We start from the raw sequence: 23220 nt of genomic DNA, 5'->3' as shown, positions 1-23220 counted from the left end.
CTGCGTACATTATTAAGGATAACTGAACACACAATTATTCATCGGAAATTAGAATGATTTCATTTTCTAACTGGTTCTTTTATATTACTCATATCGATGCGTAATTTAAAAAGTTATATCAATACAAAGAATAAAAAGAATTCAAAGAACGTAATGCAGGTTTAAGTTTGCAGAAATATCAATTCGCGTTAACACTGCACTATTAAGCATTCTAAACGCGTTAGTTGCGACCGGCGATGCAACGGGTTTAGTTACTGGTTACTCTTTAATTAGCAGGCTGTGTCCTGATTAGCGTTATCAGTGAGAGATCGTTGTTGCTGAGATAAATATCCCCGTCGGACTCGGAAATAATCTATGAACGAATCACGTCCCAGCGTCGTATAACTTAAACGCTATTTCCACAAAGTTACTATCCGCACAATTGTAACCGTGACTGCTATTTCTTTTGATAGTCTATGAACATTTCCACTGGTGCGGCAATACTCTGCAATTGATGTAGTCATACGAGACGAGTCTTCGACTAGTTGCTTAGTGAAACATGCATCTTAGATACCATCGCTAGCGGCCATTTGGTTAAGCTATCGAGTTTATGCTATTTTTACACGACAAGTTCACACGTTTTGTTTTTATATTGATTCTAACTTGGTCTATAAGATGTAACATGTGGTTAATAGTTGTTTTTATCCATGCATGTTAATACTCCATTAGCTTTACATGAAAGAATAGAATTTTATCTGGTTATTCCAGATTATTATGAGTCTAATACTTTTAATGCCAAAGTTAAATGGCAAATTTCAACTATGTACATAGTTTTCTAACGTAATAAATCACAAAATCACAAAAAATCACAGAGTAATGAATGGTAATTTATTAAATAAATGCAATTGCATGCTAAGTCCTGTATTAAGTCGTTAGAATTTGCATAATACATTCTAGAGTGAACGCTCTAGGGCGTAACCGCTTATTAAAGTCTGGGAGCAAAAAGTTATGGCAGAGCGACATCAACATTATCAATACGTGTTACTGGATTTCAATAATACCTGTTGAAATGAAATATATTTTTATTAGCAACTTAATTTATTTTTAATTAGTTGAGCATAAAGTTAAGATTTAACCTTCAGAACGAAATATTAATTCAATCTTAAAAGTTCTAATTTTGTGATTTAAATCAGGTGTATATCAGGAAAATGAACATAATAAATCAGTTGTTATCCTCATTTTTACCAACAACATTTTTCCTCTTATCATTAACTAGTTGTCCCCGTGCGACTTCATCCGCATGAAAATATGAAAATTTTACTTTATTTTAACATTTGTCAAATTATCAATCGAAAATGTCAAAATGACATGACATGATGACAAACCATGTAAACCTTGCTTCCTTAATGTTGGCAGCAACTTATAGTTTCTTTCCCACATAAGGGTTTTTATCCAAAATATTTACCCCCTAAGTGTAATGGCGTGAAAATATATAGCCTAAAGCGTAACGTAAGTGTAGGGCATTTTATTAAAAAAAGAATTATTAAAAATATGTTGTAATTGTTGACATCTTAGGCAACATAGAAGTGTGTGTTTGCGCTTTATTACAATAGTATAGATTTATTATTTTATATCCTTCCATTCTCATTAAATGAAAAAGGTAATTCGCATTTACGGAATTCGAATAGAGCTATTTAACATGTTCTAGCATCATAAGACGCCGACGAGTGCATCCTTGTTCCATTCAAGGGAGTACTTTAAGAATTAACGACCTGATGAAAGATTTATGTGCGAACGAAAGAACTTCGCTTGAGGCTTGGGGCTCGGGATCGTGGGTACTCTAAGATTTTTTACCTCACTTAACTATGTGAAGCTTTTATATCTTTTAAACGGTTTGAATGACTATTTATTTTGTGAATTTTACAATTTTTTTTTTAAATTACAAGTCTATTGCATGAATAAGGAAAATTTACAACAGGTAGTAAAAATGCGACACTAGACAAAGACAAGGAACATTTGTATGGTTAATATGGTATGTAGGAATAATGAACAAGGAAAAATTTCCGAAAATCTTCATGATTCAATATGTGGTTAGTACAGAACAACAGGTGACAAATTGTGTACTCTTAACGGATAACATATTCTTGCTTGTATCACAGAATGTTCTAATCTTAAAGCGCGGTGGGATGTGACGGCAATGTACACCGGCCTTGAATCCCTCGGTAATCGCAGTCAAGCGTGGAAGCCGAGCCACCGGCGTCGGTATAATAGTTATTAGATTAGATGACCACAAGTTAGCGGTTAAAAGTAACGAAGTAACCGTGTCATAATCTAACAGATCTGAAGCTTGGCTTACATCGACACGTTCTTGAATTCTATTTTTATTTCTATATATATTTTAACAGTGGTAGAGCCCGCTTTAACATCTCACGAATGGGCCGGCTCGCCAGGTGTAATACCACGACCAAACAGAAGATGTGGCAGCAATTCCGCGTTTCGTCTGATGTATGTGGTACCGGAAGCCTAAGTTTAGTCTTTTTTCCTTCCCACCCATTTCTTAAGACGAAAGGATGGGAAGAAAAAGTGGATTTGACGTTGGAGGAGGCGCATAGGAAGGGTAAATATCCCATTCATGTGCGTCTCCTCTTCGGTCGATTAAGGGTAGGCAACGCATTAGCAATTTCGGATATCTACGGGTAGCGGTCGCTTCGCCATTTCGGCGTATTCAGGTGCTCGCTCGTTTGCCACCTTATAATATAACACAAAAAAGTAAAACAAAATCTACTAAACATATTGAATATTTGCTACATATCAGCAACTGTTGGATTTTCATAAGCTCAATTTACAATGGCCTTTTAGCGGTCAGCAAATAATGCAGTACCTTCCTACTTCCTTGCGTTACTTTGTCGCGAATGGTCGACACAATGGGTCGTAAGGAGCTCTAGGAATTTGCCAAGAGTGAATTCTATTCAGTTTTCTCGGCAACTTGAATGTAAACGTTTGCGGTTTGACACGCCGCCGGTTAAACTAACTGTATGCCTAAGGGAGAAATGTAACTATTTCACAATACTGAAACGAATGTTAAGGTTAGGAATTATAGTTCCGGCAAGCAATATGCACCAGGGTGAATATTTATTAGTTCATAATTCTGTCGTTATAGCATAGGTGGTGTGAGAGATTTCCTGTTCCTGCATGAGAGCCGTTTTCATTAGCAGATAGCGCCCAAAGCGTTGGGCAAAATTACTTAAAGTTCATTATACTCGTCAAGTGAGCTCTTACGAATCGCTTGGTTTATTTCGACTGTTCAATTACATTAGTCTTTAGGCTGTATGCGTTGACACCTCTTATGTCGAGCGATCCGCCACCTGAAGTCTCCGAAAAGGCGAAGCGACCGCTGTCCAAACACAGTCGCAATTGCAGATGCATTTCCTACCCTTAATTGCAGAAGTTGGATGAGGTTTAGACATAATGATAACTCATCATCATCAACTTGCCCTTATCCCTTATGGAGGGTCGGCACAGTACGTGTTGCTCTTCCATACATCTCTATCAGCCGTCATATCTGAATCCATAATAGACATAATGATAACAAGTGACAATTATTATAAAACGATCGAAACTTCTAGTACCAATGTTTCTTTATATAATTTAAAGTTAGCTAAACATTAGCAAAAAAAAATAAAACCGTACACATTAATACATTGGATACAGACACATCTTGTTTGAGTACTAACGCAATATTATCTCAAAGGACGATGTTTGTTCATTTGACATGCATGATCTAGTTGTGGTCTGGGATTATAGACTCACCTGTAAATTATTGATTTGCTACAAATATTCTTGTAAACATAATACGAAAGTTTGTTTGTACAGTTAATTAAATTTTAATAATAATAGTGAGTAGTCTGGGACCTTAACATTAAAGGCGACTTTTTAATGCTTTCGCATGAATGGATTTCCCCGTGTGTTTTCTGTCCTGCAGTTTATGGAAAAGGTTAATTGACTAATTACAGTACAGTATTATTATGAAAACAACATATAACATTAAGATTTGTTTCTTTCTATGTTGTTTATGATAAATCTGTGGCGTTTTATCTTAAAGTTTTTTTTTTAAATCATAAGGGGGCAAACGAGCGGCGGGAACACAGAGGTGGTCAACGACGCCCATGGACATCCGCAACACCAGAGGAACTACAGATGTGTTGCCGGCCTTTGAGGAAATTGTAGGCTCGCTTCCTGAAGGACCCTAAGTCGTATTGGTTTGGAAATACCGCTAACTTCAACAACAAAGTGAAGTCATTGTTTAATTTTTCTGTATATGTTATAGTGCATTTAATTCAATGTAAACTTATCTGTCAATTAGCTCAACATATCCGTTAATTGTTAACAATGAGACGTGTGTCCGGGCCGATACGTTGCTACAATAGTGCATTCATGACAGACAGTTACGACATCTTGTGTCGAATCAAGTCGACCTTCTAACAGAGAAAGTGTTCCACTATGATGATCTTAGTGTTGGGTTCCACTACCAAAACATATTGTTACATTTTTACAGGTATGAGAGAGTTAGTAAAATTATTTTGTATTAATTTTTCGGCAGCCCCTATAGTTAATAAGTGTCATTCTAATGATTAGTTATTTTATTATATTGTCGCTTGGTAATCGCTTAAACGCCGGTTTCTCAGCTACTTTTAACCATTTGTTAGTGTTTTTCGTTCGATAACCTAATGAACTGCGTTACCGTACTAGGTAACTTGAGTTTTACTCCGTTGATACTTAGATCAACCTAACACTGAATCAATGGGTAATAAATGGAAACTTCAGCAACCCAGAATAAGAAAGTTGTACGAAAAATACTAGCTTTCACCCGCGACTCCGTCCGCGGGGAATTAAAAAAATATAAGTGAGTAGCCTATATATTCTTCTAGACTATCCTCTACATCTATACCAAATTTCATTGAAATCCCTTCAACCGTTTAGGCTACAAACTCTAACAAACATCCATCCATCCATCTAAACTTTGGCATTTATTATATTAGTATGAAGTATGATATTAATGGAGTGTTTTTACAAATTAGGGTATATTATGTAAAGACACCTACTTGATTTTGGCAGTGGCCGTCTGGTATTTAAATTATCTAATTGCTAGTGAGTGTAACTTACATATGTTATGTATTTATCTAACTTTAATATATGTTTTCGTAGCCTATTCCGTACATGACATCATAGAGTAATTACTGTTATCTTTTTAATATTATTATTCGCTTATTACAATACCGCATACTCTTCTCGTGTACATTATATCGATAGGTATATGATTACTAGCTTTTGCCTGTGACTCAGACCACATGGAATTGAAAAAAATAACTAGCCTATGTGTTCTTCAAGACTATGCTCTACATCTGCGCCAATTTTCATCGATATCCGTTCAGCAATTTAGGCTACAAACTCTATCCGTCCATCTCAACTTTCGCATTTATAATATTAGTAAGATAGTTTCTTATTTTACAAGCTATTCTATAGTATCGCACTTAACAAACAAAGTAATAAAACCAAGGATTAACTTATTTGCACCTTTTTAAGTAAGTGATAAAAGTGGACGTCAAAGGATGTAAAATAAAAAGAGATACGAGTCATCTTAAGACATATAGTCAATAATGTCTGCGGTCTTAGTCCACTTGACGATTAAGGTAATGCGATTTCGTGCTTTTAAGTCGTTTTTGTACAATCATACTAACTGTAGCAATATAAAACTGCAAACGTAGGAATGACTTTTTTTTATCTAGATCGGTAATTTTTAATGTTTAACATTCCTTTCTATACGATAATAGTAGTAAATAAGACCGCACCATTTTGTTAAGTTTTAGTTAAAAAAACTAATCGTTTTATTCCCATCTCAATATATTACGTAAAGTTTATGTAATTTGAGGTTTCTCCCTTTACAAGATTTACAGCTAAAAACTCAAACGACATTTAAATATCAGCGTCTTAAATACTTAAACTCCAAATTCCATTAATTTTTTGAGGAGAAGTGTAAATAATCGTTTCGTTTCGCGAAGATTCAGTATTTACTAGACGTTTTTGCAATAGGTTATACTTAAAGTATTGTTTACGAAGTAAATTTTATTAGCAATAAATCATATTTTTTATGTAGTTATAATAAACTAGCTATTGCTCGTGTCTTCACCCGCATGCCTATGTTACTCACAGATAAATTACCTTTCTAACGGTGAAAGAATTTTTAAAATCGGCCCAGTAGTTTTTGAGTTATTTCAATACATACAAAAGTACAAATCTTTCTCTCTATATAGGATAGATGATTCAATATTCCATCGACGTTGTTATAACCAGTTTTCAATGTAGTCTAAGCATAGTTACCGATTTTAGTTCATATTAAATTCAACGGTCAGTTTACGATTGTCTTTTGTTTCAATAAACGGTTTACGGAAGTCGAAGACACCGCTTGTGTTAATTGATCAATCGGTTTTGTTAAACACACGTGTAATGCGATCCCACGGGTATAACAATGGATTGTTGCGAAAACTTTTTCTTTGAAGTATCATTAATCAGTTATTGTATTGTATCGTTGATGGCAGTTTAAATTAAAAAACCGATAGCTGTCAGAATATTATATCACAACTTCATTCACCATAAATATATCATAATATTAGGTACATATAATATTTATAAAAAGAAATCATAGTAATATTATAAATCCGAAAGATTAGATGGATGGATGCTTGTTAGAGTTTGTAGCTTAAACTGCTGAACGGATTTCGATGAAATTGGGTATAGATGTAGTAGGTCTGGAAGTACACATAGGCTACTCTTTTGTTTTTTTTTAATTCGACGCGGGCGGAGTCGCGGGCGAAAGCTAGTAACTTATAAAGAGGATGCTAACATTTGAAGCTGCTACATGCTAACATTTGAGGATGCTAACATGTTTCAAATGACAATACCAAACCTAAGAAAAAAGTTTAAAAACCAATAGATGAAAGTGAAATACTTCGAAAGGGGGATAACAATCTAATTGTCTAGACTCGACGGCCCCATTTGGGTATAATGCTGTTTCACACGTGGACAAAACATTACTTCGCTAACCATAAACCGAGACAGTACAATACTGTGTATACAGTGTGTGTATAGAAGTACTGCATTGTCTACTGCTCTGTTTGATTGCCCTCGTGTGAACTAAAGGCTAGACAGCAGCATTAACAGGAAGCGGCGAACACGCAGCGCATTCGCAATCCCGAGCCTCGTGGTTACCCAGTCACGATTCGAGACTCATCGCCCGATCCATCACCGCATACACTCGTAGATCAGTTTTTGTGGATTAATTCTAACCAGGTTATTCTATTTTTTGGTCAAAACATTTGAAGATCAAAGTAATTTTGTATCCCTGTAGTACTTGTGATACTGTGCAATAAATATAACAGCTCGGTTTATTTACATTTGAAATAATGTCTTCATGACAGAATATAAATTCTATAACGAATCGATTAAGAGCGTGCGAACAAATTGAAACTAAAACATCGCTCAACTGTTTAGTCTCGCTTTGTGCTAGAGCCTATATGGTGCGTATCGATCTTTAGTTGTGCAACTAAACAGTTGAATTCGCTGGGCAACAATTGACAATCGCACAACACCTGTGAGATAGTTTAGTCAAAGGTGTGCAGTCTGAAGATTTGATGTGTATTTAGCTTAAAGGTTATTTCCACTTAGTTAAAGCAGTAGAAATATACACTAACAAAGAGTCAGGTGAGTCAATTTGCAACGGATAGTAATTCTCCATGATTATCTAATTTTATTTAATCACCGCCTGATTGGTACTGCGGTACGTCTGGTTTTTTGTACATTAAATATTATTAAATAATTTAAGAGTTAATTAAAAAAGTTAAGCAAAAAATTTACAAAACACTAAAACAATTCAGTTGTTAATTGCTATTATGTAAGATATGTTTTGCTTACTTTACGGAACGAATTATTATTAATTACTTTGGACGTTACATAATACTCGACTTTTTTATTTATTTTTTAACTCGCTTTCGCCCGCGACTCCGTCTGGAATTCAAAAAACAAAAGTTATGTGCCTATGTGTTCTTCCAGACTATCTTCTACGTCTATGCTAAATTTCATCGAGATCAGCTTCTTCAGTTCACTTCAGTTCAGCTGTTTAGCCTGCAAACTCTAACAAACATCCACCCATCTTAACTTTCGCATTTATAATATTAATAAAATTACTTTGGACGTTATATAATACCTAACTTTTTTATTTATTAACCCAAGGCATCATTTCTAAAAATTGATTTCGAATTGTTCATTTGTTTATATGGTTTAAAAAAAATGTGGCCAAGTCACCAGTCACTTCAAGGAAATTGTGTATGCTTTTATCCCTATGAAGTATATGCATAATATGTGAATTTATAGCGTATAACAGTCGAGTGGTATCGGCGACAATTCAAAACTGCCGAGAAACTCGAGTCACGCTCGCAAGGACAACTCCATTGTCTAGGGGAGGATGTACCTCGTTGAGTACACACGTTTTTTATATGAAACGGAAATATTTTCAGATATGAACTTCTAAGGATCCTTAACAATTGCAGACTTATTTTAATAATCTTTATTAATATGATACTGTTAATAACTGTATCTCAGATTATTACAATTGATTTGAGATACTATTATTACTAAGTCAATTATTAACAATACTAACAAATATTATGTAAATCAATTGTAAAAAGAGATACGTAAATAAAAAGGCTTTATTATTACTAGCTTTCGCCCGCGACTCCGTCCGCGTAGAATTAAAAAAAAAATAAAGTGATAGCCTATGTGTTTTTCCAGGCTATCCTCTACGTCTGTGCCAAATTTCATCAAAATCTGTTCAGCCGTTTAGACTACAAACTCTAACAAACATCCATCTAAACTTTCGCATTTATAATATTAGTAAGAAATAAGATTATTAGTATAATAACAGTATCATAATAACATATTGTTTAATATTGAACAATGCATTTCCGCAGAGAGAGTTTATTATATCTAGTACTAACTTTTGCCAGAAATAAAAACTAACTTTTTAATGTATGTGTTCTTTCAGACTATGTTCTGCATCTTTGGGAATTTCTATCAAGATCTGTTCTGCCGTTTAGGCTGTAAACTTTAACAAACATCCATCCATCTATCCATGTAAACCTCGATAAGTTATGGTTATGGTCCAAGGGAAACACAAAATATTTTAAATCATATAGGTTTTAAGTTAATAAGGGTCTATGTTATAGAGATTTTGGGCTCTGATTGGATGGGAACATATTATTTTTGAAGTTATAGAGGATTTTAAGTTACCGAAGTTTAAGTTATCGAGGTTCTACTGTATTAGTTAAAAGTAAGATTTGTTATTGAAATTTTATTACGTTTTAATTAATTTTACTAATTGAAAAGCAAGCTACAATAGTGTGAACTATAAATAAAAATATAAATTAATCAGTTGTCTTTACCTGTTTATTGTGTACATCTATGAACGTTAATTAGTTTCAGAGTTGCATATTGTGGTAAATATATTTAAGATAATCTGTGCACAATTGTTTTGCACTTTAGTTTGTTTTGCACCTTGTTTAATATTTTAATTGAGGAAATATGGTATTTGTTTATGTATTGCGTAGGAAAATAATATCTGGTTTAACACGTGTTATGAGTATTCTTACAAAAGTGAACTCATCTCGCAGTAAATGTGTTAAGATTTAAGACTAAGCCAGTACAGTTGGTCAGTAGCGCTCAATAATTGGACTGTCAATCAACTGGCATTGTGAACGCTCACTAGTACTAGTAAGTCCATACAATCAATGACCTACCGTTGCCACTGTTCAACTGTACTGGTCAAGTGTAAACCATTAAGAATTACATTTTCCTCCCGACGTTGAGTTGTGTCTTTGTCTAAAGATTCAACTATATCCGTCAAATAAATTTGTGTAAATGTCCAAAGTCACGTATGCATTACAAATATTAGGCAGATATGAATGTATAACCCGCTCTCTTAATATCTAAATAAGCTTTGACGATTGCAGTTGCATACAAGTTCAAAGACTTTGTGTCATCTAGATTGAGACTGTTTGGTGCACGAAATGACGTAGTCGTGAGCGATCAATCATAACGAAACATTCTATTATACCTTGATACTTCCGACTATTTATTTCAATTAACCATTGATCTTACGATTAATGCGTAATAAATAAGTTTTTAAACAAATCAGTAATTGGATTATTTCGTATATTGATTCAAAAAAGATATTGCTTTATTTTAAAGTATTAAAAAAGCATACGAACTATGGAAAACAAATACTATGTATTCCTTGGGAACCTGACGTCCTTCGGGGATAAACCTTATTCCATGTGTTAATTCAAATTTTGTTTTATGTTTCTGACGAATTTCAATAAGATGTGTTGGACTGCAGCAGAATTATCAAGTAAAAATCAAAAAACACATTTATTGTATCCCACGGGAACCATAACTTTTGCCGATGCCGGTATCTAAGGAGCCTATGTATTCTTTTAGACTATGCTCTACATATATGCCAAATTTTATCGATATTTATAATAATGGCAAGATTGAAATTTGCACAAAGATGTACTAATAAATCAGTTAAGTTCTGTTACAAATATTTATAGTTATTACGTTCATATCTGCTGTTATATTTCAATTGAAAATATGATGACTACCCACATCCTTTCAATTGCATTTGTTATTGAAGGATGACACTGGGTTTCCTTTTGCAGAATGATATGATGTATTTTAAAAGGTCGCATTTACTTCTCATGCTTGGATCAAATTACAACATACATGTAACAATAATATACTTTTTGTATTTATTTATATTAATTGGAAGAAATTTGTACATCTTTCGTTGTGGAAATGCCTACCAAATTATATTATAGTTGTTGCTCGCGACTTCGCTCGCGTATAATTTTTAAAAAAATATATAGCCTATGTTACTCACTGATAACGAAGCATTTTAATGGTGAAAGAGTTTTTTGAAATCGGCCCAGTAGTTTTTGAGTTATTTCGATACATACAAAATACAAATCTTTCTATTTTATAATATTAGTATATGTAGATAAATTGTCGGAATTACTTATATGTCGGAATTATTATAATGCGAAAGTTTAGATGGATGGATGGATGTTAAAGGTTGTAGCTTAATCTACTTACCGGATGTCGATGACATTTAGCATAGATGTAGAGGATAGTCTGAAGGAAGACTTAAGCTTACATCTTTCATTTAATTCCAAAAGGTAAATTCGCGGGCGAAAGCTAGTGTGCAATAAATGACTGTCGGGTAAAAGACAAAGACTTATGTCTTGGCTGGTTTTTCCAGTTGCGATCAATCACCATCAAAAGCCCGGCGTGTTTTCACTTAAGTAAAAAATCAATTCAATTGGTTGTAATTTTAAAAGGAATTTAAAGTACTCGTTTCGAACATTATCGGGTACCGCAACTCCGACAATGTTTCGACCCTTTAATTTAACTCAGTGGTTGTTCACTTTAAGTACCCTTTGACCAGGAAACAGAGAACTTAATTTGTTGCTGCGAAATTATTTTCTCTCGTATGCGGGTTTATGATCACAGAATATAAATTTACTTCATGTGAGGTAGGTTAAGAATTGTAAAATAATGTGTAAATTAAAAAATGTATATTTATACGCTACATTGTATCGTAAAGATTGCGATAAAAACTTTTGTACTCGATCTAGGATGTAGATAGAATACGTTTTTTTACCTGATGAATTTATTGTAACCGCACCAGAAAAGTAAACAAATGGTTTTAGTTTCTAATTTTTTTCAAATAGATTGAAAACATTACGTTAAATTGTGGCAACCAAATCTAAAACATTTAAGATGAGTTTAATAGTTTTCCATATTGTAAATATTAATTATTTAAATGAAGAAAAAGCAAGAAGAACCTATCTAAGTTTAAACACAAAAACAGTAATGTATGCCAGCAATATTTCTGCGGTCGTCTTGAGGCCAAAAGGTCGGCGGCACGTAATTTGTTAGGTGCGCAATCTGCAGCAAAACCCGCGTATCGTTCTGATCGCTTCTTGCGTTATTAAGAAATATCAAATCATAATAATTTAACAGCGGTAGAATTTAGTAGTCACGAAAGCACAGACTAGTTTAATAGACGAATATCAGACGAATCAGTGATTTTTGGCTTATTCTTTTTTTTGGTGCCTGGGGGGAAATCTTCAAAAGATAACGCCTTCTTTGGGGAAGGCAGGGTTATATAATATTTGATCTACTAAAACCCCCTCAGTGGTCATCCTCTAGTGACATAGACGAAGGTTCCTGGATATCCAAGGAACACAGGAACCTTTGGTACTAAAACTCTCCTTGTGGCTCCACGATGTTACGGCAACAAAGGACCACTGTAAGCTTATCGTATTCCTGTAAAAAGTAGAAAACATATCAACAACTTTTATCTAGCTAATTTGCTTGTTGCCAGTATGCAATATCTGCAGTTTAAAAAAGAGACAGCCGTCTGTATTATCAAAAATGTTTAATAGATAGAAAAATCTCAAGACATTGTTAAAATCCAGCAGTAAAAAGAATCTAAGATAACGAACAAAAACCAAGAGCAAATTAGTATCGGTTAATTTGATAAAAAATGTGAATTGAAATGGTCTGTCGTTTGTTTTTTCTCTCGATTGTATTAGATGTAACTTCCTGCAGGCGGCATCAATTTGACGCGGTGCCTGTGAGGACGACGACCTTCATGAGTCATCTGTATTGCGATTATGTTTAAATTCTAGGAAACACAATTATTGGACAATGGCGATAGATAAGACAACGTGCGGTTGACCGTACTAATAGGTTGATGAAATAAAACCAAAATGAAAGGCAAAATTGTTAATAATTTCCCTAACGACAATAAAATTCGATAACTTCAAATAACCAATCGAAATTGGTAACTAATGGTAGTAATTTATTTGCGTTTTTATTTAAAACAAGCTGTTTCTCGCGATTTTGCTTGCGTGAAATTAAACAATATAGACTATGTTATTTACAAATAAATGATCTTTCTAATAATGAAAAAAATTTTAAAATCGGCCTAGTAGTTTTTGAGTTATTTCAATACTTATAAAAATACAAATCTTTCCTCTTTATAATATTAGTATAGATTTCAATAATAGTTACTTTAAAACGTGTTATTTAAATTAACAGGAAAGATGGGATATGTTCTAATACTGTGTTTGAAGGTTTTTGTACCATATTAAAAAGGAAATTTAAAATAGAGATATACTTGCAAGGTAAGCTATGCCGTAAACATTTAATCGATCATTTGGTGACCTAACAGATCGTTGACACTGCGGCAACGACTATTGTAGATTTATGTTATAAACAGTTATTTATTTAAATGTACATTCTGAACCTCAATGTGCCTTATTAATGTTTCCGATAAGATTTCAAATAACCGAATTCATTAAATAAATAAAATAACATTAATAAATTTTTTTTAACAGTTTATCTCCACAAATATCGGTACTCGAGCCGTTGTGCGTTCAATAAACCGATTTATTTGTGCCGCAAAAAATATTTGATCACAGTTACGTTTATATTTGCGTGTCCTCATTTTTCGATATATTTTCCGTATAATTTTATACACAGCATCGAGTTTATTTTTACAAATATTTATTTGGTTGTTTTAATGATGAAGATTTATTAAACACCAGCCTTTGTAAACAATAAACAAAAGCAAGTATCCTATGTGTTTTTCCAGACTTTGCTCTATATCTATGCCAGATTTCATCAAGATCCTTTCAGCCGTTTAGGCGGTAAACTCTAACAAACATCCATCCAACATTCTTCTGTACTTTCCCATTTATCATATTAGTAAGAGTAAGATAATAGGAAGTATTGAATGAAGTGTGATTTTTTTTATAACATAAGGTGGTAAACGAGCTCGCGGCCACCTGAATCCGCCAAAATGGCAAAGCGACTACTGCCCATAGACATCCGCAATTGCAGATGCGTTGCTTACCCTTATCCGACGGAGGAGGAGACGGACATAAAGAGGATATTTCCCCTTTCCTATGCATCTCCTCCACCGTCAAATCCACTTCCTCTTCCCATCCTCTCGGAATAAGAAAAGGGTGGTAAAGTGAAAGGGACTAAAATTAGGCCTCCGGCACCACACTCATCAGACAAAACACGGAATTGCTTTCATTTCACGCCTGTCTTCTGTGTAGTCGTGGTATTACACCGGGCGTGCCGGCCCATTCTTAATTCTTTTTACTATAAAAAACATGAACTAGAACTATTGAGAGGTTTTTAATATTTTACAGCTACGATCATTATCGCTTTCTTATATGGTGATGTCGATCAAAGTTTTATCTTAATGATATCTCTTAAATTAAATGTTTATTCGTTTTTTTTTAACGTGAATGTCAAATCATTAACAAATCAAGGGCATCGACAGACGCCAATCGATTTTTACAAATTTTAAAAACTTGGAATACTGAATCAATAAATAAAATAGCTTCGAAATAACACATCCTGACAAACGTATATCAATAGTGTTCTATCGTTCCCTTAGAAATTATAGAGACAATAAACTCAACAGTACAAACTGAAAAATGTTTTTAAACAAGATTCTACAGTGGAATTTCACAGTATCAAGGCCTTGCCGAAAAAAAATGTGACGCTATGCGGCCAAAATCGTAAAGCAACTATTGATTTGCACAAAAAGTTTACCGTGTTCACTGAAATGCGGCAACTGACAGCTAATTATAACCTTGTGCTGAATACCTCAATGCTAATAGATAACTAAACCCAACAACTTGAGGACAATTACTAGGTATTTAAAATCAAACACATAATTCAAACACTCGTTGAATAAATATTTACAAGTTCTGCGAATCGCTTACATCTTTGTTTTAAATCTAAGCATAATTCTCTCTTTATTTGTATAAAAATAGTGTGTTACATGCCTTATTTGTATAAAAACAGTGTGTTACATGCCTTATTTGTATAAAAGTAAGCTAAACCAAGGTACGTGTGTCATGGATGACCGGTACTATCAATGTAGGGTGCATATTAAGTGAACGCTACAGAAAAGTCTTAAAGCTTTTGAACGTGATGTATAACCGCTTTTTATTTGTTAATATTTAATAGCTGTTGCCCGCGACTTCGTCCACGCAATAAGATAAAAAAGTAGCCTAATATGCCCGTCTATGTCAGCTACCATTTAATAAAAGTCCGGACGAAATCGGACTGGAGATTAACGGGAACAAACGCGGCTTGTGGACAGACAGACGGAAAAAAAAACTTATATGCGATTTTCGTTATCAGCAACGCAAATACATCATCTTCCCGAAATCTGATTTTTTTTTTGGTATTACAAATTACTATAGCACATGTTTACAATGGGAAAAAATATAAAAACAATGGAGGAATAAACTTTAGAGTTATCTTTTCTTCGACCACATTACTTGTATTTTACTTTGTTGTAATGATAAAAAAGATAAACATAATATCACTTCGTATCAAGTACCAAAATATAAAGTATACAATGGTCATAAGTTGCATGGAAATGAATACATTGTTCGCACGCGGTATCATCACTATTGTATTATTTAATCTCATTTGGCAACAGATATGACGATGGCCGTTCCGTATCGTATTTCGTACGCACAATACGCGTTCAACCATATGTGACAGTCAGAGAATTAAATTCATTGCCCACTTCTAGCCAGATATAATAATATGTTACTTTTAATAATCCAATTTGTGTTATTTTAGTAAAAATTATTGTTATTTCCCACTCAGAAATGCCCATAAAAATTGTTATTGCTTATGAATAAAGCAGAGTTACAAATACCTCTATTTTATAAATACTTTGCGATTGAAACAATGTAAGAAGCAATTCATTATGTATAAACATTATTTTCGTGCATACGAATTTATACATTTCGCATTATTGTTTTATAAACAGTTCGTACTTGGGTTATGTTACAGCGGCCATTAGCGTATCTTGTGTCAACGAGACAGTATAATATCGAGGCAATTGTGCCAATTGAAATACATGACTGCTTTGGAATCCATGCAAATTTATTCAAGGACAATAATCGCCATCGTTCATTGTTCGCGACAGTACCGAGGTCCGTCGTACTGTCGGGAACATTGACCCAGCGGAATTAGAGATGAATTAAGGATATTTAGCTATTAAAAAGCTGTACATCATCAAGTAATATATTTATTATTAGATTTTTTTTTAATTGGAATTGCGGGACATAACTACTTTACTTATAAAGAAACCATAACTTTGTTATAACATCTATACTATCTATCTATGCCATTAAACTTAGGGGGTAAATATTTTGGATAAAAACCCTAATGTGGGTAAGAGACCATAAGTTGCTGCCAACATTAAGGAAGCAAGATTGCCAAGTTTTATGATGTCATGTCATTTTGACATTTGCTATTGATAATATGACAAATGTAAACAATGAAATAAAAGTTTCATAATTTTATGCGGATGAAGTCGCACGGGAACAGCTAGTGTAAGATAAAAACATAACTCTTAACATTACTTAAATTCGAATCAAGACAATTTTCGAGCAATATGCTGTAAAAGTAGGTTAACATGGAAGTTGATTTCACGTCTCATTTCGCTGTTTCATAGCTATAAACCTACATATTTAAAAAGTACACTTCTACGTTAGCATTTTGTTACAATATGCTGTGTCAACTTGGTCGTACAGCTGGAACAAATTCTAAGTATAGAATAAATGTTCAAATGTTTATGCAGAACGTCTATTTAATCAATTTAATGCTATTCTACGTTTTTATATCATAAATAAACCAGCGTTTGACCATGATTCCACCTAGTCTTACTAAGTGAAGACGCGGTCGAAGGATTATCTTTGATACTTATTAACGACAGACCCATCGAATGAGTGAAACTACATTCATAGACCAGTAGTTACTACCTATTACAGTCCAACCTGAATCTCAGTCCAAGTGACCGTATTTTTCTCGCTAGTGATTTTTTAAACCGAGTCTTTTCGCTCATGGAGTGCACCCATCGAGACCGAACAATAACCAATGACTCGTTGATTTTTCTCCAGTTCCGACTTATCCAGGTTCGATTGCATTTTTAATTGTTAAAAGGGTTTAATTATGAATTAATAATTAAATCAGGGATAACTGAACAACATTCTGCAACAATAAATAGGTCAAAATTGTAGATAATCCAACAATTCTTGGCAGATACCCAAGCCCTCACCTGCAGTTTCATATCACTGACATTTTACATATATCAAGTGCTCCAAGAACTACGATGGATTCAGGTATAAACAATGACCTTTCCATCGATAGCTGCGCCCTCATTTTGTAGTTCCCAGATATATACATAAAATTGATGTTACATTGGCTAGTGTATGAAATTTATATTTAATATTTTATTAAGGTCAAATGACCTTGTTCAACTGTATACCCTAAAGGTCTCTTGATGAAAACATCATTAATATTTTACTTCGAAGGGATGTTACAGTTCATTCAATAATAAAAGAGTATATGCTTACTCGAGATTCTACAGCTTGAAATTCCATTAATCTGTATTTGATTGTTAATGTACACAAATACCGAACATCCTTATGATAAATCAACAAAAGACACATATAAAGCTTTGTCCGTGTAGTACAGTTGAAGAATCCATTATAAATATCTTTAAATAAAAATAGAAAAATAAATTAATTATCTGTCATGCCTTGAAAATGGCACTCCTCTTCCGTCCGAAAATAAGGTGCGTCATGTCTCCGAATTAATAAATTATTAACTTGATATAATCTGGCGGGTAAGAGATTAATTTGTAATAAAACCGGGCAGGAAGATTCATTAAAAAAATAACAAGGTAACAGAACGTCCGCGACCTTTCCTGTGTCAATGGCCTCAAGGTGATCACGTTGTAAGTAATAAGCGTAAAAGTTTGCGTTCACGTCTGTTCCGCGGACGAAAACAAATTTGTCACGGCACTACTCTATTCTAAACACTTCGTTAGGATTATTGAACGATAAAGAGCTTGTCGAAGACCCGGAGATGACAGAAATTCTCATAGACGCTCGTGTCATGGCGTGTTAAACACATTGTATCTAAAACTAGCATTCGTCCGCGACTCCCTCCGTGTGGAATTAAAAAAAAAACAAAACAGAAGCAAGTTGTCTGTGTTCTCTAGACTTTGTTCTACAACATTGCCGAAATTCGAGATCCGTTTAAAGGTTTAAACGGCAAACACTAACAAATGTCCATCCATCTAAACTTGCGCATTTATAATATTAGTGAGAAGCTAAGAAGTAAGATTGGTTGTTTTTTTATATCAGAATTATTAAAGTATACCTACGAGTCAAAAGGTTGGGATTATAAAGTACCTTCAATATCAAACAAGTTATATTTTTTATTCTATCACGGTAATGTCCTTAAAAATGTAACCAAGTGATCTTAAAACCAAAACTCATATAACCGGTTCGGCTATTTAAACCTATACGTAAAAGGTGATAAGAAACGTATTTATAAGGTGCGGTTTAGTAGTTTTTGTACAAATCCAATAAAAGTTATGTACAAGACGTTAACAGTGTAAACCAGAAAGAAGTGTCTATTCTTAGAGCGGGCGCACAGGTTTGGGTAAACTATCGCACAAATGTTATCGATTGTCAATTGTTTCGCAGCCAATTCAACTGTTTAGTTGCACAACTAAAAATCGAATAGTGTACGCGCCTCCGTATAAGCTTATAGGAATCAAAGCGCGACTAAACAGTTGTGCGATAGTTTGTAGGTGTGCGCTCGGTCTTAAAAAACCGATCTGCGCCCTTGCAATCACTGATTGGATCATTGCTACATTGAATGTCAATTTATCTATTAAGTTGTCACACTTTTTGTTGCAATCGACATTGCAAGTTCTACTGCCTTTGTATTTCTCTTGATAGAATATCCTGCTTTAGCTTAAATGTAAAAAAATATAAACGTTTGTTTTTAAAACCGCTTTTTATTGTAACTATTATTGTAGTGTGAAACGGTTTATGTAGTTTAAAAAAATCAAATGGCGTGGAGATACTTTAGGTTTCCTTTTACTTTATAAGCTATTATTGTAAACATGATACCTGCCTCATTTCGCGGTTGTTGGCTATCGTATTGAAGCCATCAATGGTTGGTATTGCTTATACATTATGTTGCATACGATATTGATTCGTAAGATAAAGTGTTAGGATTTATATTTAAGATAACAGGATGGTTTTGGTGTTTTTGTTAACGCTACCTGCGCATTCCCTGGCCTTACCAGTGACGCATTTCTTGATTATGGATAAAATATGAATCATGCTTTTGCTTTATGTAGTCGGTTGGGAATTCCCGCGTACAAATTTATGGGACGATTTTAGTAATTTTTATCGTATCGTAATAATAATGGGATAAATTTAGAAGCAAATAATGCGTAGGAACAATAGTACAGAAAAGTTTCTGTTAGGCATACCTATTACAAAGAAGCACTTATGATATTTTTATGGTTTTGCAATTTTGTAATAAGCTATGTACAAAAAAAATATAACGTAGATAATTTTTTTTTGTTGTTTTCTTCGTCTATTTTGCGGTGGTTATCCATAAACTACTAACATTGAACACTTATTATAAGTGTAACTTGATATCGGAAATGTTACGAGGAAATATTATATTATCTGCTACATTAGAGGAAAATAATAGGAAAAGCGGATTCATGTATCGATTGTTTATAATCAAAATAATAATTTATACCCATTTATAGGTTCTAAACTAGCTATCGCCCGCGACTCAGTCCGCACGGTATAAAAAAACGCATTTAGTAACCTGTCTTCTTCCAGGATGTGTTCTACAACTATTCAAAACAGCGTGATCATTTAAATTATTCTGGAGATGCATAATAACAAACATCCATCTAAAAGTTTTCAAAATTACTGAGAAGAAAGATAGGTAGAGAATGAAATGACGGTCGATTGGTCGATGCAGTAAAATTTGAATGTCTTGGATCGGATCCAATTTCGCCGCAGCTTTTTGGCTAGACATTAGTTTCTATAGAACTCATACTCATTTGTTATGTTTATTAAAACATGGTTCACTATAAAATGGTTTAACTGTGATTAAGCAAGTCTTGTACACTACAAAGCAATGATAATTACAAAAACATCAAATTCCGAAAACATTTTTTGCTAAATTTGAAGTGCAAAATAATGGAAAAAAAAAGAAATGTTATGGCGTAATAAACAAATATTTCTGTTTTCAACACGCGCCAAAACAATTACCCGTAATTAAAAATGACTAACCGTCTAGACGGTTAAATATTAAATTAAACAACTAAGTCTAGACCTAAAATTAATTAGAAAATCTGTGTTTGTAGATATTTTAAATTGAATAAAGCGTGCTTTTTCTTTATCAAATTCCTTATAAATATTAGGTATTATTAGTACATATATTGCTGTGATAACCACGTAAGTAGTCATTTTATACGTGTTCGAATTATCATAAGTGATATGAATTTCAATGTCATCAACCATATCATAATTTGATAACATATTAATTACAGTTCTAAAAAAACTTTATATCCACTTTGAATATCGCACGAGATACGACACAGAATATAATATTAGGTATACTTGTGGTTTAGTTGGATGTAGGCAAAGGGCATGTTTATTTGCAGACTGAGACAAAAATGAGAGCTGCCATAAATTTAGTAAAGGTCCAAGAAAAATACGTTATTTAAATAACTTGTTTTGTTATAAAATGTACTTTTAAAGACTAAAAATGTTTTTTAAAATGTTACGATTTTTCCAATAAACGTAAACGATTCTCTACCTATAATCCAATTCTTTAATACCATTATTGACAAATTATTTAGTTTCTACAATATCGAGTGATAACATTTGCTATCTTGCAAAAAAAAACGTTATCTGGCTATTTCTGTCGTTATATTTACTGGTCTTTATTTGAAATATGATAAGATTAAAAACGTTTTATTTAAAATGATAAAAATCCATTTCAGTTTACGGCCTGTATCTGTCAATTTATTAAAATATGATTATTAAGCGTATTAAATACTTGTAGAAACGTATGAGTAACTATTTAAGCTTTATCTAAACAAAAGAACAGTATTTATCTATCGGTTACAGTATCTTTAACATTGTAAAGTAGATAAAACTGTTATAAAACACGTATCACATAATTCACAATAAATCACTGAAGTTTATCGATATCTTTTCTATGTTATCTGTGATCTAGACGTCAAAGATAAAAAATATATTTGTTACGTTTTTTCTTATTGTGTCAATGTCATAAGATGTTTGATTCAGAATAATTTGTAACTAAGTTAGTTAACAGTAAAATTGTAATGTCTAAATGTGGACTGATAACTACTCTCTTATGAACAGTTTTAAATCTTTCATGACCAATATAATTGTGTTTAGATTTAGCACAACGAGCCGCATAAGTGAAAATGTTAAGTAATTAACTTATCCACTTGCGTCACTCGCTGTAACTTGAACCTGCCTACCGCGGCCGCGTTTCTTCAACTTTTACTGTCGGTTTCCACTGGTGTAGAAACGGTGTCATCGGATGACAGACGTCCCTTTTATTCTCTTTGGATAAACAGAGATAGCTATGTTTTAAGGTATGCGACAGTGAGCAACTTCGCACTTAATATGAAGAGAATTTTAATTTTACACGATGTGAGGAACAACGCCTTATTAATAAAAAGGTGATATATTTTTTGTCTGAAAGCAATTTTAATAATTCATCGAAAAAGCTTTCACCTTCGACTTAAACTTTTAAATCATTAATATGTACAAATTTTTCTGTTCATAGTACAGATAGAGTGGCATAGCAAATACTCCGTGTGTTAGGCCTTAGAGAAAATCAATGTTAATACTAACCTCGCGCAAAGTTCACAAATAAGTCATAACTAATTCCCGTGCGGTCAAAGTGGCGTGGAATGCAGTCGCAGGTATTGTGTTCAGTTATCTAAACACCTTGACTCGGCTCCGTTGCTATCCATTAAATATTATTGACTTGCGCCTAATGCTCTAAGCCACCTTAATTGCCAGCTTTACGTCATTACAACCTCTCAAAAATAAACAGGTTATCATTGAATAGTACTTTTATTAGTTCGAAAAAAGGTAAATGACGCCCTTCATTTGTATTTAGATATGCACAACAAACGAAATACTGACCTGACTAAAGGTATCTATCGTTCTTTTGATGTGCACATATGCAAATGGAAAATTACTCTTACGTTGTATACAATAAAATGTCTCAAAGTAGTTTTTTTAAAGATACCAGATAAATTTATCGTATTTATCTTTCGACTTTTTTTGTCAGTATGTCAGTCCTCAAGCCGCGTTTGTACCCGGAACAAATCTCTGAAACGACTGGGCTAATTTCGACCGGACTGCCACTGAAGTTTAGCTGAAGTAGACGAGCTTATTATAGGCTACTTTTAAATCATTATAATTTATGGACGAAATCGCGGGCAACAGCTAGGTCTAATATAAAACAAATGCGATATTCTGTATACGTACGTATAAAAGGTATTTTAAATTTAAGCAATCTCGATCGTAGCAGGCAAAAGTAAAAATACAATAAAAGAAGGCTGTCTAAGTGGAGGGGCCGGTGGAAGGGGGTCCTAAGGGGCAAATCATATTAAAGTCTGCTCGCAGGCCCCTCGTTACGGACCCCTCCAGTCTTTGTGCGTTTGCAAAGCAATTTAGAGTACAACCTACATAATGTACGTTCAAATATAAACAACTCATATTGTACGTGTAACGGATATTTTAAATTGCTAGACTTTGCCACACGGCTTCACTTATGATGTAAATTATTTTAACATACGAGTATATTCTGACAGACTGCAAACAAAACTGACTACCGTATTACACTTTTTTTAGCCACCTTTACCTAAACTATTTATTTTTAACAACAAACAAATTTTAATTTAAGTTCTTTCGACATACTATTTCTTTAGAAAAGCTTTTTCCTAATATGTACAATATTAATTACTGTGGTTAAGGAAATTGAAATTGCACTTCATAAAAATTTAAACAAATCGCTGGCATGAGTGCTTTAAGCTCATTCAATTTATGATCCCTCTTCAAGCTGAGCAGTTCAAATTAAAATACGTAAGTAAAACAAAATGCTCGCAAGTACCAGGCGAACATAAAAGTGGTATGAGTCATT

General features: G+C 33.5%; 1 protein-coding gene across 1 annotated transcript in view; it reads right to left on the bottom strand.

The window, feature by feature from the left end:
- The window catches only part of LOC106108020 (beta-1,4-glucuronyltransferase 1), a 57634-nt gene that overhangs the window by 27343 nt on the left and 7071 nt on the right, over positions 1–23220 (bottom strand). The gene's annotated exons all lie outside the window — the stretch shown is intronic.

Source organism: Papilio polytes, unplaced genomic scaffold (genome assembly GCF_000836215.1).
Source record: "Papilio polytes unplaced genomic scaffold, Ppol_1.0 DF821845.1, whole genome shotgun sequence".
Lineage (NCBI taxonomy): Eukaryota > Metazoa > Arthropoda > Insecta > Lepidoptera > Papilionidae > Papilio > Papilio polytes.
The sequence above is the reverse complement of the archived record's forward strand: the minus strand, read 5'-3'. Positions and strand labels throughout refer to the sequence as shown.